The sequence below is a fragment of the Orycteropus afer genome, unplaced genomic scaffold, assembly GCF_000298275.1.
Source record: "Orycteropus afer afer isolate SDZICR_OR568_19922 unplaced genomic scaffold, OryAfe1.0 scaffold00009, whole genome shotgun sequence".
Classification (NCBI taxonomy): domain Eukaryota; kingdom Metazoa; phylum Chordata; class Mammalia; order Tubulidentata; family Orycteropodidae; genus Orycteropus; species Orycteropus afer.
In genome coordinates this window covers 22,036,330-22,055,127 of record NW_006921596.1, presented here as the reverse complement: position 1 = coordinate 22,055,127, position 18,798 = coordinate 22,036,330, and positions in this window count along the sequence as shown.

Sequence of the window (18,798 nt, the reverse complement as noted above, 5' to 3'; positions counted from 1 at the left end):
ACCATCAAAGGGAGATTAACATCAAAAAGTAGCTTCTCATAATTATGCATGAGGGTACATTGAAGGGATTGACAATGGTAAGTCTGGAAAAGAGAAGTCTCAGATTAGATGTGACAAGTATCTTTCAAATATTGGAAGGTTTGAATTCGGAAGAGGAATTGAAATTATTTGGTGGCACTGGTGGAAGATGGACCTAATCTTAGAAGGAGCTCCTAGGAAGCAGTGTAAAACCCAGGTCTCAGAGGAAACACTGAAAGGGGTGAGGAAACTGGATTATTTATATACTAGCTTCTGTCAGTCGTGGGTTGAGTTTGCTTCAGTAACCAGTTTTCATCTGGTTGATTCCTACTCAAAGTAACCCCCATGTGTAACAGAACTGTGTTCCATAGGCTTGTCAATGGCTCATTTGTCTGGAAGTAGATCACCCGGCCTTTCTTCTGAGGTACCTCTGTTGTTGTTATGTGCCATCGAGTCAGACCCAACTCAGAGCGACCCCTCCTTGGGTTTCTGAGACGGTATGACTACGGAAGTAGATTGCCCCATCTTCCTTCCGAGGAGTGGCTGGTGGGTTTGAACCACGAGCCTTCTGGTTAGCAGTCAAGTGCCTTAGGCACTATGCTACCAGAGCTCCTTGAGGTACCTGTTGTTATTGTTGTTGTTGTTATGTGCCGTCGAGTCAAACCCGACTCATAACGACCCCTCCTTGGGTTTCCAAGGCAGTAGCACTACGGAAGTAGGATTGCCCAACCTTCCTTCTGAGGAGTGGCTGTTGGGTATCTGGGCTCAAATCTCTAGACTGTTGGTTAGCAGCCAAGTGCATTACTCATTGGCACCACTCAGTGACTATAAGAGTTGTTTCCCTGTGGTGTTATTTCCCTGGCATTTCTTGCCTGTTGTGAACATGAGTTGGCAAATATACAGCAATCACTGCAACAGTGAAGTATGAGTGATATGGGATAGGCACTGAAAATTTTACCATTTCTACTGTTCAATACTATTTCTCTATAAATTTTAAGCTCTAAATCACATAATGTGCCCCATTTCCTTCAAGTAGGAGCAAACATGAACCTGACTTTCAGTAAAACCATGACTTTCCTGAATGTTATCACTCTGTGCCCTGCACTTATCAAGTCATGCCTAGAATACTGAGACAAAACAGGTACCAGGAATTCATACACTGAGGAATGATGCTCAACATGGGAAGACAATCATGGCCATCAGAGAGTATCTTGCCATCAATGCTGTATATATTTTTTTTAACATTTTACTATGCTGTAAGGTGACAGTTTACCTAGCAAATTAGTTTTCCAACCAATAATTCATACACAACTTGGTCCATAACACTGGTTACAATCCCTGCAGTGTGCCAACACATTTCCTTTTGTCCCCTGGATTCCTCATTTCCATTCCTCCAGTTTCCCTGTCCTCTCCTGCCTTCTCATCTTTGATGTGGGGCACAGGTTGCCCTCTTGTTCTCCTATACTTGGTAGGCCCTGTATAAATTGGTTGAAAGGGAGCCTTCAGGGTCTTCATTTTCAAGTTAGAAAGTTGTCTTACATTAACACACTTGGGGCTTCCTCCAGGTTCTTTCAGACCATTAAGTCTTGTCTTTCTTTTTTTTTCCCCCCGTTTAATTTAACCCTACATTTTTTACCATTCTAACAGGAACCTTCTATCATGGTCCTAGTCAGAGTGGGCAGCAGTGGCAGTCGGGCACCATCTAGTTCTTCTGATCTCAGGTTATAGGAGGCTATGACTCATGAAAGGTTACTATATTTTTTAATTACCCAATGTTCTTCATATTTCTAAAATAATGTGGCAAAAATTGAGATTAAAATAAAGATAATTTAAATCTAGAACTCAGAAAAAGTAATGATTAATATTGTGGTATAATTTTCTTCAGACTCACGCATACATACATAGATATGCACACACAAACATGTTCACATATTTATTGAATTCAGTTCAGTAAAAGGTCATTTGAAATGAACTGAATCAAGGTTAACACATATAAGCCCAAGAAAGACATGTAAACTACAAGCAATAAAAAAGTTGTTCTGAGATCAGAATATAATCATAGAGTTTTGTTCAGAATTATGATTCAAAGACAACAGATGGTTAATTTCCTATTTAAGAAATAAGTGCCTTTGAATGCTTGGTACATATGTTAATATACAGTGATTGCCAAAAATCATTCCTAGGAGAAAAGTGGCAAGAACTCCATGTACATTTTCCCATTTGTGAGAGAAAATATAAACATGTGCTTACACTCGTAACTATTTCCGTATGAAGATGGCATTTCCCATAAAACATTAAAATTATTTTTTAATTTTATTTTGAAACACTCAGTTGCAAAACAATAAAAATGAGTATTTTGCTGAATCATCTACAAGTAATTTACCTCAACCCCTTAAAAATTAAACTTATTGTCTGACATTCTAGAAAACATGATGCAAAAAAAAAAAAAACAGTTGCCATCTAGTCAACTCTGACTCATGGACATCCCATGTAAGTCAGCGTAGAATTATGCTCCATAAGGTTTTCAATGGCTAATTTCTTGGAAGTAGACCATCTGAACTTTCTTCTGAGATGCCTCTCAAGACTGAGTACATTAACAGTTTGCAGCATCCAGGCTTGCTAACCAAAAGGTTAATGGTTCAAACCTACTCAGTGGTTCTGCAGTTCTGCAGACCTGGTGATCTGCTCCTATAATGATTACAGCCTAGAAAACATTATGGAGGAGTTCTACTCTGTCACATTGGGTCACTATGAGTCAAAATTGACTCTATAGTACCTGTTGTTGTGTTATTGTTAGGTGTCACTGAGTTGTCTCCGATTCATAGCGACCCCATGCACAGTAGAACAAAACATTGCCTGATCCTGTGCCAGCCTCACAATTCTTGCTATACTTGAGCCCATACTTGTAGCCACTGTATCTATCTATCTCCTTAAAGGTCTTCCCCTCTTTTGTCGACCCTCCACCTTACCAAGCATGATATCCTTCTCCAGGGAATGGTTGCTTCGGACAACATGAATAAAGTAGGTGAGATGGAGTCTAGCCATTCTCACTTCCAAGGAGCATTCCTGCTGTATTTCTTCCAGGACAGATTTGTTAGTCCTTTTAACACATTATGGTACTCTTAGCATTCCTCTCCAACACCACAACTCAAAAGCATCAACTCTTCTTTAATCTTCCTTATTCATTGTCCTGCTCTCCCATCCATAAGAGGCAACTGAAAATACCATGGCTTGGGTTAGGTGCACCTTAGTCTTCAAGGAGACATCTTTGCTCTTCATCACTTGAAAGAGGTCCTTTGCAGCAGATTTGCCCAATGTAATATGTCATCTGATGTCTTGACTGCTGCTTCCACTGATGTTGACTGTAGAACCAAGTAACATGAACTCTTTGACAACTTCAATCTTTTCTCCATCCACCATGAAGCTGTTTATTGGAACAGTTGTGAGGAATTTTGTTTTCTTTATATTGAGATGTAATCCATACTGAAGATTGTACTCTTTAATCTTCATCAGTAAATGCTTCAAGTCATCCTTACTTTCAGCAAGCAAAGTTGTGTTGTCTGCATATCACAGGTTGTTAATGAATCTTCCTCCAATCCTGATGCCACATTCTTCTTCATATAATCCAGCTTCTCGGATTATTTGCTCACCATACAAGTTGAATAAGTATGGTGAAAGGACACAGCCTTGATACACTCTCATCTTGATTTTGAATCATGCAGTATCCCCTTGTTCTGTTTGAACAACAGCCTCCAGATCTATGTACAGGTTCCTCATGAGTACAATCAAGTGTTCTGGAAATCCCATTCCTCTCAATGTTACCCCACAATTTGTTATGATCCACACAATCAAATGCTTTTGCATAGTCAATAAAACACAAGTAAACATCTTTCTGGTATTCTTTGCTTTCAGTAATGATATCCCTCATTCCACGTCCTCTTCTGAATCCAGCTTGCATTTCTGGAACCTCCCTGTCAATATACTGCTGCAACCATTTTTGAATTATCTTCAGCAAGATTTTACTTGTGTGTAAAGTAACTCAAATTTTACCAATGTCCTAAACAACTAATGTCATGTTCCATTAGTTGTCTCAACAAATGATATTAATGATATTGTTTGATAATTCCCACATTCTGTGGGATCACCTTTCTTTGGAATGGGTACAAATATAGATCTCTTCCAGTCAGTTGGCCAGGTAGTTGTCTTCCAAATCTCTTGCCATAACCAAGTCAGTGCCTCCAGTGGAGCATCCACTTGTTGAAACATCTCAATGGCTACTCTGCCAATTCCTGGAGCCTTGTTCTTCACCAATTCCTTCAGTGCAGCTTCGACTTCTTCCCTCAGTACCATTGGTTCTTGATCATATGCCACCTCCCAAAATGGATGAATATTGACCAATTCTTTTTGGTAAAGTGACTCTGTGTATTTCTTCCATCTTCTTTTGATGCTCCCTGCATCATTCAATATTTTTCCCATAGAATCTTTCAATATTAGAACTCAGGGCTTAAATTGTTTGCTCAGTTCTTTCAGCTTGAGAAATGCTGAGAGTGTTCTTCCTTTTTAGTTTTCTAACTCCAGGTCTTTGCACATTTCATTATAGTAATTGGCTTCGTCTTCTCAAGATGCTCTTTGAAATCTTCCGTTTAGCTTTTTTATCTTGTCATTTATTCCATTTGCTTTAGCTACTCTTTGCTCAAGGGCAAGTTTCAGAGTCTCTTCTGACATCCATTTTGGTCTTTTCTTCCTTTCTTGTCTTTTTAATGACTTCTTGCTTTCCTCATGGATGATGTTCTTGATGTCATCCCACAATTCCTCTGGTTTTCAGTCACTGGTGTTCAACGCACCAAATCTATTCTTTAAATGTCTCTAAATCTAGGAGGGATATATTCAAGGTTATGCTTTGGCTCTCATGGCTTGTTTTAATTGGCTTCAACTTCAACTTGAATGTGTGTATGAGCAGTTGATGGTCTGTTCCACAATCAGCTCCTGCCCTTGTTTTGGTCAAAGATATTAAACTTCTCCATCACCTCTTGCCACAGATGTAGTCAATCTGATTCCTGTGTACTTCATCTGATGGAGTCCACATGTACAGTCTTTGCTTATGATGTTGAAAAATGGTATTTGCAATGAATAAGCCATTAGTCTTGCAAAGCTCTGTCATGTGATTTCCAGCATTATTTCTGTCACCAATGCCATATTTTCCAACTACTGGTAACTCTTCCTTGTTTCCAACTTTTACATTCCAGTCACCTGTGATAATCAACACATCCCAATTGCATGTTCGATCAATTTCAGACTCCAGAAGTTGGTAGAAATCTTCAATATCTTCTTCTTTGGCTTTGGTGGTTGGTGCATACATTTTGATAATAGTAGTATTAACTGGTCTTCCTTGTAGGTGCATGGATATTATCCTGTCACCGAAAGCATTGTACTTCAGGACAGATCTTAAAACAGTCTTTGTGATGATGAATGCCACACTATTCCTCTTCAATTTGCCACTCCCACCATAGTAGATCATTGTTGTTGTTGTTGTTATTCACCATCGAGTCGGCCCCGACTCATAGCGACCCCTCCTTGGGTTTCCGAGGCAATATCACTACGGAAGTAGGAATGCCCAACCTTCCTTCTGAGGAGTGGCTAGTGGGTTTGAACCACCAGCCCTCTGGTTAGCAGTCCAGTGCCTTAGGCACTATGCTACCAGAGCTCCTATAGTAGATCATATGGTTGTCTAATTCAAAATGGCCAAAACCAGTCCACTTCAGCTCACTAATCCCTAAGATATTGATTTTTATGCATTCCATTTCATTTATGACAACTTCCAATTTTCCTAGATTCATATTTCATACATTCCATGTTCTAATTAATGATGTTTGCATTTGTTTCTGCTAATTTTGAGTTGTGCCTTATCAGCCAGTGGAGGTTCCAAAAGCTTTACTCTATCCATATCATTAAGGTGGTTTCTACTCTGAGGAGTCAGCTCTTCCCTAGTCAAATTTTGAGTGCCTTCCAACCTGATGGGCTCATCTTCCAGCACTATGTCAGAAAATGTTTCAGGGCTATTCATAAAGTTTTCCAGTAATATATCAAACAGTGTTTCACTGCTATTCATAACGTTTTCACTGGCCAATTCCTTGAGAAGAAGATGGCCTCTTCCTTCTTCCAAGTCTGTCTGAGCCCAGAAGCTCTGCCTAAATCTCTCCACCATGGGTAATCCTGGTGGCATTTTGCAGCATGGTGGCAGAGCCTCCAACCTCACAGCAACACATAAGCCACCAATGGATGACAAACTGACAGACAAGTTCATCTCTCTTAGTTGTTCCTAACCCCTCTGCACCTGCCTACCTCAGGCCCCTGCCTTGATATAGAGCCATACCCAATGGGAAAGCAGCCTCCAAGCCCCTGGCCTACCTACCTCAGCCCCCTGCCTTAATATAGAGCCACACACAAGTGAAAAGCAGCCTCCTAGACCTGGGCCTGCCTACCTCAGGCCCCGGCCTTAACACAGACCCACACCCAAGCAAAAAGCAGCCTCCAAGCCTGGGCCTGCCTACCTGAGGGCCCTATGGTACCTAACAACAACAATTCTCAGTCACTCAAATTTTACCAACGTCCTATTCATGTTCCATTAGTTGTCTCAACAAATACCCTTTATAGCAACATTTTTCAGCTTAGAGTCTTCCACTGCATTGATATGTCAACCTTTCATTAGTTTCCTATCATCCAGAAGAGTCCTTCAGTCTTTTTTTGACTGAGTTGTTGTTATTTTCCATTGAGTCAGCCCCACTCACAGTGACCCCTCCTTGGGTTTCCGAGGCAGTATCACTACAGTAGATTGTCCAACCTTCCTCCTGAGGAGTGGCTGGTGGGTTTAATGGTCATAATTTCCTTAAAGATCACAGTGTAGTTCCATCATATGCTCTTCAGTTTAGGTTTGTCTAATGTTCCCTCATAATTAGATTCAATTGATACAAGTTTTCAAAGAATATCAGAGAAATAATGCTGTGTCCCCATAGCATCCCCTCAGGTGACACTGACTTCTCAGCGTACTCCATTACTATTGATGCCAATTTTGATCGGGATGTTCCTGGTTTCTCTAATAAAAATATTTTCCTGTTATAAATAATCAGTATTTTTGTGGTGAGCTATTTTAAGATTATGTAAATATCTCATACCTCATGAAATTTATAATTAATTCATTTATGTATTTATGTCACTGTGGTCTCATAGATTCTTTTTAGCCCATGGGTTTTAATCCACTACTTTCACTTTTTATTGCAATATTGAGATGTACTCACATTTGGCCAGTGGGAGCCTCTTTAAGCTGACTTCTGTGTTTCCTTCATATGCCCCATCAGTCCAACTTTCTGGCACATAAAGATGTTCCAGGCTTACCTTTTCCTACTTTAGCCCTGGACTCAGTCATTTTGCCAAAGAGCCCCTACTCTTTTTTATAGAGAGTGATATTTAGAAACCTAGATCTGGTCTCTAGGTGTGCTTAGGTATTAGGTATCATAGGCCCTCTCCGTGGACCAAGAATGACAATATGTGTATTTACATTTGCATACAAACATTGTGGTAGTTAAGGTCAACTTGGCTGGGCCTGGTTGAGTGGCTGGGCAACTGGATGTAATTATTCCCCATGGTGAGATTGATAATTAACTAATGGTGGAATCTTTTGGAACAGCTGAGTAGCTGCTTTAGGGATGTATTCTGCTTCCAATATATAAGGAGCAATTTTGAGGAAGGTTTCCAGCTTATGGCAAGCTTGAACCCTGCATATAGCTGAGTCATTCATTGTTCAGCAGTCTGCCATGCTCTGCCAATCTTCAGACTTTCAAAGGACTTGAATCAATGGCCTACCATGTTGTTTGGTAACATTGGAACTGTGCCATTTTATTTGTTGACCTTGGGCTTGTTAGCCTCAGCAGCCAGTAGCTGTCTGAGTGAAGTGATGCCTCTACCTCAGTGGGCTAGAAGCGAGGGGCAGAGTGGAAGCCCAAGGTCCAGGGGCTTTCATCCAGCCCCTAGAGCCTGGCACTTTGAACTTGGACTTCTAGCCTCCAAAACTGTAAGAGACTAAACTCTTGCTTGTTCAAGCCATTCCTTTTGTGGCATATTCCTGTCAGAGCTGCACTAATTAATCAAAACACACATACATACACAAACTTACCTCATACTAAGATGTATATCTTATCTAACTTATCTATTCCTCCATAGATTGTATATTGAAAACTATGAGTTGATATCAATATCTCAATTCCAATTCAACACCCGAGGATTTATTGTAGTTTTCTCCCTTTCAACAGTTGAAATGCCCTTCTCTGACAGTGAGAAACCAGGCTTGCATTATAATTAATGTATTAATTATTGACCAGTTCCTTGTATGTAGGCAATCTCTCTCCAGTCCCCCCAACCCACGTGGATGGTGGATGCCCTCCTTATCACATTGTGAATTCTACACCCCTCCCCCCCTCCCCCCACCACTACTCCTCTCTGTCTGGGGCTCTGATTCCAGCAGGCTCCCTGCCCCCTGCACAGATGCTCTCTTCATTTTGCTCTGGTTCAGACAAATGTACTAGGCTACTGAGGATGTCCTCACCGCATCAGGACTTAGGCACTAAGTATAGTGTCCCCTTACAAGTTTAGATATCATTCAGGAAAGAAAAAGGAAGAGCTACAGGGCTCTTGCTTGCATCTGCCTGTAGGCAGAATTGAGTATCTAAGGGTGAGAGGCTGCTTTTTCTTAAAGTTCATTTTCTTTTAAAATTATTACTTGATATGTTTAACATGAATGATATCCTAAATGACTTTTTCAAATATAATGTAAACATTTAATTCATAAACTGATTATTTTATTCTGAATACATAGCTAAAGAATTATATCCTTACACAAGCAACAATTACGGTTTCCAGTTTCTCAAAAAACAAAAAAGACCTACGCTAGGAAGTTTACACTGAAATATCATGTCTTCTGAATTAGTCACACCAGAGATTGGCAGAAAGCCTTCTATAACGCATGAAGGGCTGGGCAAACACTAGGTATTGCTCTTTATTTCATAAGCCAAAAACCAAACTCACTGCCATCAAGTTGATTCTGACTCACAGAGTTCCTCATTAGGTCTCCAAAGCTATAAATTTTTACAAAAGCCTACTGTCTCATCTTTCTCCCATGGAGCAGCTAGGTGGTTTCAAACCACTGACCTTTTGGTTAGCAGCCAAATGCCTAACCTCTACACCACCAGAGCTCCTTCTATTCTATAAGGAACAGTGCAATCATCTAGCTCCCATGATCTTCCACACAGTGGCACAAAGTCAGTGGAGTAGATGATTCGATTAGGTTTTGAAGTCAAATGTGCTTCAGAATCCAAACTGTTTCTTCTCAATGACACCCCACACAAATCTTCAGGGTCTCAAGGGTCTTACCCTGCAGTGTTTTAAATCTCACAAGCTACCTAGACCCTGATTACATCATTGCTATTCTGTTAAGAAATGAAAACTTCTCAATAGATTAGGAAATGCCAATATAGAAAAATAAAGTGCCTAAGAGATATGTGCCAGGAGAAAAAAAAAAAATTATAAATATTCATATTTTATAGAGCAATCAAGATGTTGATGTTAATATTAGAGCAATAACTTTAATTGTATTTCAGCAAACGGATGGCAATTAGGAAACAAATTATCTCATAGAAGCATGTCTTGCACACAGTTTTGCCCTGAAGGTAAGCCGAGGGCTATGCCAGCTTCCTGAATTTTAATGCAGGAATGAACACCTCCAATATTAATAAAATTAAAAATAAGCATTTAAAGGGCTTTGAATTACATCCAAAAAAAATGATAGCTGCCTGGTTCCTGGTTAAAATAAGGTATTTTCTCACCATAGATGGAAAAAGAAAATCACTCACTGTGGCAGAGTTGCTTCTAAGAAAAGTAAAGGAGGGTTGTTGTTTAAGCAGTTCCTTTAGTGATGGATTCGTGCTCCCCATGTCATTTCTGATAAAGCACTCAGAATTGTAAATTGCCATGCAAACCTCATTTGAACTTTCTAAAATCTTTAAAACTCCGCAATCTTCAACGTAACAGGCTTTTGCATCAGACTTCTCAGAGCCTACCTAGAAAAGATCCAATATTAAGATCTAGCAAGGATAAGAGATAGGAATCAAAAGATGTCTCTTCAAAGGGATCCTGGATAGGCTAGGAAATTGCTGATTTTTCATGGTCTCCAGAAACCCTAATGCATCTAAGTCTAGCATAATATCTACAAGAAGTTAAGGCTCATAGGATAGAGCAGGCTGTCTTCTGAACACTTGCTGTGCAATTGGCCTATATCAAGTAGTCTTTGAGCACCCCAGGAGCTAGTCCTAAATTTGAACTTTCTCTTTATTGTACATATTCTTAGGATTGCATAAATCACACTGTATTGTTAGTACTGGGCCAACATGGTCTTCCTTACTCGAAGAGGTCTTCTTTGGGGAACGTCTAATTTTCATAAACAGTTTTGGGTTCTTAATGAATCCTGGAGTAGTCCTCGGCAGTGTAACTCAGATCTGGCTGAGATATCCCAGGCCTCTTGGCATTCATGTAAGGTCATCTAGAACACACAAATTCACAACGTGGAAATGTCTAAAGCCTCCCTTACATTTAGGTCAATTCTCAGGAACTTATTTTTCCATGGATCCTTCTGTTTCCATGTTCCCACCTCTGAACATGTTATATGGACCTAGGCCAGAACTCCAGTCATTTCACTGGTTTCAACACACACAATTCATTTATGGATTACCCCGTGAATAGAGGAGAACTCACTGAGATCACATTGTGCTTTGCAGGGCCTAACTCTATTAAAATCTCATGTGAGAAATCCCTGGGTTAAAAGACCCTTGCAGATACCCCTCCAATTACTTACATACTGCCCAGGTGCCTCCGTTTTTCTTCCTTCTTTCCCTCTGTCCTCTTTACCCCAAGTCCCCACCTCTAGAATAACAAATTTCTCTCTCTATCATTTTCAGCTTTCTAATCTCCAGTGTTTGATGTAAGTTTAGCCTGCCATCAACCCTAGACACAGATGCCAATATATTTTATTTTACCAAAATTGTTGCCTCTCATATGGTAAGAAAATACTTTCTTTTCCCTTCATCTCATCTAAAAAGAATTGAGACACTACATAAAGGTTGCTCTATTAAAAGGTAGTGGTGAGAATCCAACGCTACTAGAGAAAAAAAAAAAAAAAAAATAGCTGAAAAAGATATACCGAGTGTCTGATTTGTATAGCTCTGTGAATTCCAGAGTCGGATCACTTTTGTCCAGCTCAATTTTACAGAATTGCACAAACATTAATTACACTGTGGAAACACTGGTCTGCATGGAAAATTGGAAGCTACAGATTTCCCTGGGATTAGCTGATCTCCTAGTTAGGATTTTACCATCATATGAGATACTGGCAGGAGCTCTGATAGCATAGTGGCTAAGGCACTTGACTGCTAACTAGAAGGCTGGCGGTTCAAATCTACCAGCCACTCCTCAGAAGGAAGATGTGGCAATCTGCTTCCGTAGTGATACTGCCTTGGAAACCCAAGGAGGGGTCGCTATGAGTTGGGTCTGACTTGATGGCACATCACAACAACAACATGAGATACTGGCAGTTACTGCTCAAACTAAATACTGATGACCATCAAAGGAGTTCTGGTAGCATAGTGCCTAAGGCACTTGACTGCTAACCAGAAGGCTGGCGGTTCAAACCCACCAGCCACTCCTCAGAAGGAAGATGGAGTAATCTACTTCCGTCGTGATACTGCCTCAGAAACCCAAGGAGGGGTCGCTATGAGTTGGGTCTGACTCAACAGCACATAACAACAGCAACCAAAGACTGCAGTCTTTAGTATGGATTACCCTTCAACATAAAGAAAACAAAAACCTTCACAACTGGACCAATAAGCAATATGATGATAAAACCAGAAAAGATTGAAATTGTCAAGGATTTCATTTCATTTGGATTCACAATGAACACTCATGGAAGCAGGCAAGAAATCAGACGTCATAGTGCAATGGACAAATGTGCTGCAAAACACCTCTTTTAAAGTGTTAAAGAGGAGCCCTGGTGGCATAGTGCCTAAGGCACTTGACTGCTAACCAGAAGTTTGGAGGTTCAAATCCACCAGCCACTCCTCAGAAGGAAGACTGAACAATCTACTTCCATAGAGATACCACCTTTGAAACCCAAGGAGAAGTCGTTATGAGCCAGAAATGACTTGACAACACATAACAACAACAACAACAAAGTGTTAAAGAGCAAAGATGTCACTTTGAAGACTAAGGTGCAACTAAACCAAGCCATGGTATTTTCAATCACCTCATATGCATGTGAAAGCTTGAAAATGAATAAGGAAGACTAAAGGAGAATTGATGACTTTGAATTGTGGTATTGGCAAAGAATACTGAAAATAGCCACAGTTTGCCAGAAGAATGAACAAATCTATCCTGAACGAAATGCAGTGGAATGCTCCTTTGAAACAAGAATGACCAGACTTCTTCTTAACTACTTTGGTCATGTTGTTAGAAGGGACCAGTCCCTGAAGAAGAATAACACGTTTGGTAGAGTAGAGGCTTAGAGCAGAAGACCCTCAATGAGATGGACTGACACAGTGGCTTCAATGATAGACTGAAGCACAGCAAGAATTTTAAGGATGGCACCGGAAGTTCTTTGTTCCGTTATACACAGTGTTGTTATTAGTCAGAGCAGATTTGATGGGACATAACACCACCACACTGAAAGCAGGAGTTCCTGCATAGTGCACACAGTTAAGTGCCAGACTACTACCTCAAAGTCTGGTGGTTCTAACTCACTTAGAGATCCCTTGAAAGAAAGGCCTTGTGATAGACTTGTGGAAAATCCCCGCTTTGAAAACTCTGTGGAGGATGGTTCTACTGTCACACATGGGGTTGCCATGAGTTGGAACCACATCGGTGATAACTGATTTGGTTCTTCTGCTGACAAAACAGTGGAAGCCTTGGTGGTTGATCAGACTAAAATTATGAGATAAAAACAGACTGGAATATATTTTTAATCCATCCCACTTTCTTCTTTTTCTCTGGCTATTCACCTTTTTACTTCTAAGTACTCATATGGGGAACTTTTGTTTTGTTCCTAATGTGTTGATAAAGACTTTTGCACCTTCTGATTTGCTTTCAAAGCGTCATTCTAATGACTGGTCAACAACCTCTGCAGAATTCTGAGCATTACTTTCTCCTTCAAGTGGTCGATCAGCCATTATTACCTTTGGCACATCTGTCACAGTCTGGAACTAATGTACAAGTTCAAACCTATGCTGTGACAGGCATCCATTCATTCTGATGGAGTTTCCAGACTGATTTTGAGAGTGGGATTTAAGTTGGTCCCAAGTCTGTTTTTGAGACACCTGCTTTATGGCAGCACCTGCATTTACAACACATCATTGCAACTAACTCCTCAAAGAGGCCTTTCATGTTTTAAAATGACCAATCCAACCTCCTAAAAAAAAAAAGAAAAAGAAAACCCAAACACTGCCACCGAGTAGATTTCAACTCAGAGTGACCCCCGTTGGGTTTCCAAATCTATAAATCTTTATAGAAGCAGACTGCCTCATGTTTCATGTTTCTTCTGTGGAGTGGCTGGTGGGTTTAAACAACTGATCTTCTGGTTAGCAGTCAAATGCTTAACCACTATACCACCAGAGCTCTTAACACAACCTGCTAAGGAATTAAATACATAAAGGCCCCAGCTCTTCCATTCCTGCCTGCTCTGACAGCATACGCACTGATCAGGACAGCAATCCATGAGCTAGCTGCCCAAGCGTATTATAAGGAGAGATCTGATGAGATGTAATCTCATGCCTCTACTGTTATTTTCCTTAAACTGTGGCCTATATGCAACTCATCCAGATTTTATGTCCTTGAAAGTATAATTAAGATAGTCACCAAGTTTATGGTCTGTGCCAACTACAAAATATTTGGAAGCTTTAATATTAGACCTACCAGTCCAAGTCTGAGAACTTGTTTTCCCGAAGATAGCCAACTGCCAACTACTCTATCACACAAGCTCCCTTTGAGGCATAAAATTGAATGTACCAAGACTGCCTAGTGCTTATATTTAGTTAATTGTGGGTGCAATCAGCCAATTGAGGATACAATTAGACACTGCAATTAGCTGCTGTGGTCCAAATTATTGGAGGGAAGAAAAAACGGGAGGGCCAGTCAAAGCCTCTTTAAAGATGCAGCTCTGTGGGTGAAATCATTAATGAAAGTCATTCAAAGGAATATATCCATGAAACCAAAGAAACAAAACTGGTAAATAGCATAAACTAAAACTTTTATGCAGAATACTAGGATAATACAAATTACTTGACGACTTTACATATGTATGTGTGTACTTTTTAAACATTGTTTACAAGCTGCTATCAAAGCAGTTTTATCATGTTGTTGTCACTTGCCATCGAGTCGACTGGGACTCACGGCGGCCCCATCTGTGCAGAGGACATCTGTGGTCCATGGGCTTTTCAAGGCAGGGACTTTTCACAAGCAGCTCACCAGTCCTTACTTGGCAAGGTATGTCTGGGTGGGTTTGAACCGTTTGGTTAGTAATCCAGTACTTAACCCCTTGCACCTCTCAAAACCAAAAAACAAACTCCAATTGCCGTCAAGTCAATTCTAACTAATAGTGACCCACACTGGGTTTCCAAGGCTGTAAATCTTTATGGAAGCAGAATGTTCCATCTTTCTTTAGCAGAGCAGCTGTGGATTTGATTGCCAACCTTTTGGTTACCAGCCAAATGCCTTAACTGCTACACCACCAGAGCTCTTTCCTGCACTGACCAAGGACTCCTAATTTCATCATAGGCTTATTTTATCAAAAAGATGTCCACTTAAGCTATATAAAAGATTGCACAAAGTACAATTGTGCAGCAATGACAGAAACGAGTCTCTCCCATTAGCACCCACCATCTCACAGAGATCCAGTGTCCCCTCTCCTACTACAGCTCTACAGTTTTGAAGGCAAAAGTGGGGAGAGAAATAGTATTTACTGATTATCTCTTATGTGTCAGGGCTTGCAGTGGGCACTTGACATGTTGTGTAATATTTGTCTCATCACAACTCACAACACCATGTGAAAGATGGTATGTTTTTCCTTTTACAGACAAAGAAACTGAGGCTCAGTAGAGTGAATGATTTGGTAAAGTTTCCTTCCTCTAGTAAGGGTCAAGCTGAAACCTTTCTGACCTCAAAGACTCTTCCCTCCAATCTATGACTTTCCAAACACTTAGCTTATTTTCTGTAAGAATCGAGTCACATCAAATCGAATGCTGAAACAGATATTATTTAAATTCAAGTCAAACCCTGGGGAAATGCCAAATATCTAATAAATATTTGCTGTAGACATATACAAAAGGATTCTTTTATTTGGTGAGAGATCTATGCAGATAATGAATAAGGACACTTTAATAGCTGGGATTCTATAATACACATTCTCATAATTCCATATATATTTCACTTTGCCCCTTCATATATTGGGAGAAAACTGCTTTGATGACTTACCAGTGAGTTTTTCCATAGAATTTTAATTTTGAGTTATGTCTTTGTTTCACCATTTAATTAAATTCTACTTTAGAAATTCACCAAAATGCTTGAAAAGGGGGGAAAGATAAATGGTCACATGGAATTCAATGCTTTTTAATTACATGAATCCATTCACTTTGTAATACCAGTGTAACAATTCCTTAATGAAATTGAATTATGTATTTTAAAATTGACTTAATTAATGATTCAATTTACATTAGATTGATTCTATAATCCAATTTTAACTATAATAGTAAAGTTTAGGGGTTCTTAAAAAAAAGGGACTTAAGAAATATTAAAATCTAAACTTCTTTGAAATGGAAGTTTATATGAAAAAAAAGATGGCTTCAGTTAAGACACTTAAAATTTTACTACTCTATTTTGTTTAAGGAAAAATGGCAATCATTTTATATTATAATTAATTTAAGGTTTTTAAAATCCAATTATATCCTGAATAAGCTATTACACATATTTCCTTATGTAAGAAGGGAACTGAGAGGCTTAGAGAAGAATGGTGCTATGGTCTTTCTTGGACTTTTAGTCTGTTAATGAATTACCCACATTTGCTACCCGCCAGACTCAGAACCACTCACATTAAACCTGTATTCTATTCTGCCTTAACCTACGCTTGGCTACAAGTCTGCTCTTTTGTGCTTAAAAACTTATTCATAATCATTGTTCTCTAAATGGTTCTGCAGAGGATTAAAAGGGTTAATTCTCCTTCCCAGTTTCTCAGAAATTATCCCTAAGGAAGCACATATTGGCTCTGTGCTGAGGATTAGTTTTCCAGAAACTTCAAAGGCTAGAATTATACCTGCTAACATAGAAAGGATAATGGTCACCAAAAGCCCATATACTGTGAAAAACGTCCTCACCAGCAGGACGGTCATGCATGTACAAAAAGAAAATGTATAATTAGTTGATCAGAAATACATAGAAATCAGAATAACTGTACAACAGTTTAATTTACCATTTAGTCATTAGTCATTCCTCCCTTAGTTTCCCATTGCTGCTATAACATATAGCCACAAACTTCATGGCTTTACAACAACACAAATTTATTATCACCGTTCTGGCAGTCAGAAGTCTACAACTGGTTGACAGAGTTCTGTTGCTTGTAGAGGCTCTAGGGAAAACTTGCTTTCTTCATCTTTTCAGATTCTTTGTTGTTGTTGTTATGTGCCGTCGAGTAGGACCCAACTCATAGCGACCCCTCCTTGGGTTTCCAAGGCAGTATCACTACGGAAGTAGATTGCCCCATCTTCCTTCCGAGGAGTCGCTGGTGGGTTTGAACCACCAACCTTCTGGTTAGCAGTCAAGTGCCTTAGCCACTATGCTACCAGAGCTTTCAGATTCTAGAGGCAACCTATCTCCATCATCCCATCTCCATCTCTGACTTTGACCCTTCTTAGAAGCTCTGGTGGCATAGTGCCTAAGGCATTTGACTGCTAACCAGAAGGGTGGCAGTTCAAACCCACCAGGCACTCCTTGGAAGGAAGGTTGGGCAATCTACCTATATAGTGATACTGCCTCAGAAACCCAAGGAGGGGTCCATTATTAGTCAGATCTGACCCGATGGTAGTGAATTTTTTTTTTTTTTTTTTTTTGGTTTATAAAGATGCCAATGATTACATTATACTCATTCAGATAACCCAGGACAATCTCCCTATCTCAACATCTTTAATTTATTCACATCCACAAAATTCATATTCACAGTTTCCATGATTGGTAAATGGACATCTGGGGGCAAGGGTGAGGTCACTGTTCAGCATTATCACAATCCCATATGGAATCTGTTTCAAATAATCACCTTTCCCTAAGCTTGAAAAAGAGAAGAGGGTGGGGCACCAATGTCCTTAGTCCTTTTCTTCACTGCTTCTCTTTGCCCTCATGTGTCTGAGCCTGCAGGGACTTTTAATTGTATGCACACACATACATGAGTGAACATGCACATATACACACACATAAACACATACTCATACCAAGTTCTCAATTATATCTTGAAAAGGTGACATTCTACTTTAAAGAGCTTTCTCTTGATCTATAGGCAGCCTTGATATATTTGGAAAATAAAAACTGATAGCAAAACAAAACATCAAAGATGGCCAATCTCCTCCCCCTACATACACACCTTCCAAATGATAAAAGGTCCAGAAAATAAAAGAGGAGAAAATGGTGAAAGTTAAATCTCACTTTGCTGTACTTAGCTATCTGCAGGGCTTCTGCTGGTTCAGAAAGGTTCAGTCATGGCCAACAAAGCAAAATCAGCACATACTCTAATTTATAAAATGAGAACATAACAATAACAGGTATGGGAAATATTTGGGCCAACACTCTGGACTGGGAGACTCAGAAGAGGTGTAGTGAGCCCTTCCAGGAGCCTGATGTGGGAGATGGGATTATTGCCAGGACTGTGGCAATAACACACATTCAAAGCAGCACAGCTGCCATCTTTGAGTGGTGCACCACTATTTCCAACTGTACTGGGCAAGAGATTTGGTTGCTGTGCAATGTGCATGCTGTCCTTGTTTTCAAAGATGGAAATTAAGCTGCTAGCAGGGCTGTTGCTGTTGTTGTTATGTACCATCAAGCTAGACCTGACTCATAATGACCCCTCCTTGGGTTTCCAAGACAGTATCACTACAGAAGTAGATTGCCCAGCCTTCCTTCTGCAGAGTAGCTGGTCGGTTTGAACCGCCAGCCTTCTGGTTAACAGTCAAGTGCGTTAGGTACTACGCTACCAGAGCTCCCACTGACCCATAATTTCTCCCATTCAGGTTATTGTTCTAGTACACCCACAGTTTATAAATTCAGATCCCTTCCCACATTACTCCATCAGCTATGACTGAATAACTGGTTTGAAGCCCTAGTTATCTGAAGCTCCTGGAACAACTTTTTCTCTGGAACCTGACAGGATTAAAATTTTGAAGCCCTGACTTGATTTACTCCATGCATCACCCTTTCCTTCCCCTACAAAGCCTATGTTTTTTTAAAGCATCAATAAAAAGCAAGAGCCAACTTGTTTCTTCTATCTCTTGCCTTGCTAAACAGTTAAGCATCATCTCTTGGAGCCATTCTCTGTGCCTTCAAGAATAGTTTCACCCACCAACACCTCAATAACAAAAAGACAAACAATCCAATTAAAAAATGGGCAGAAGACATGAATAGACACTTCACCAAGGAGGATATTCAAGCGGC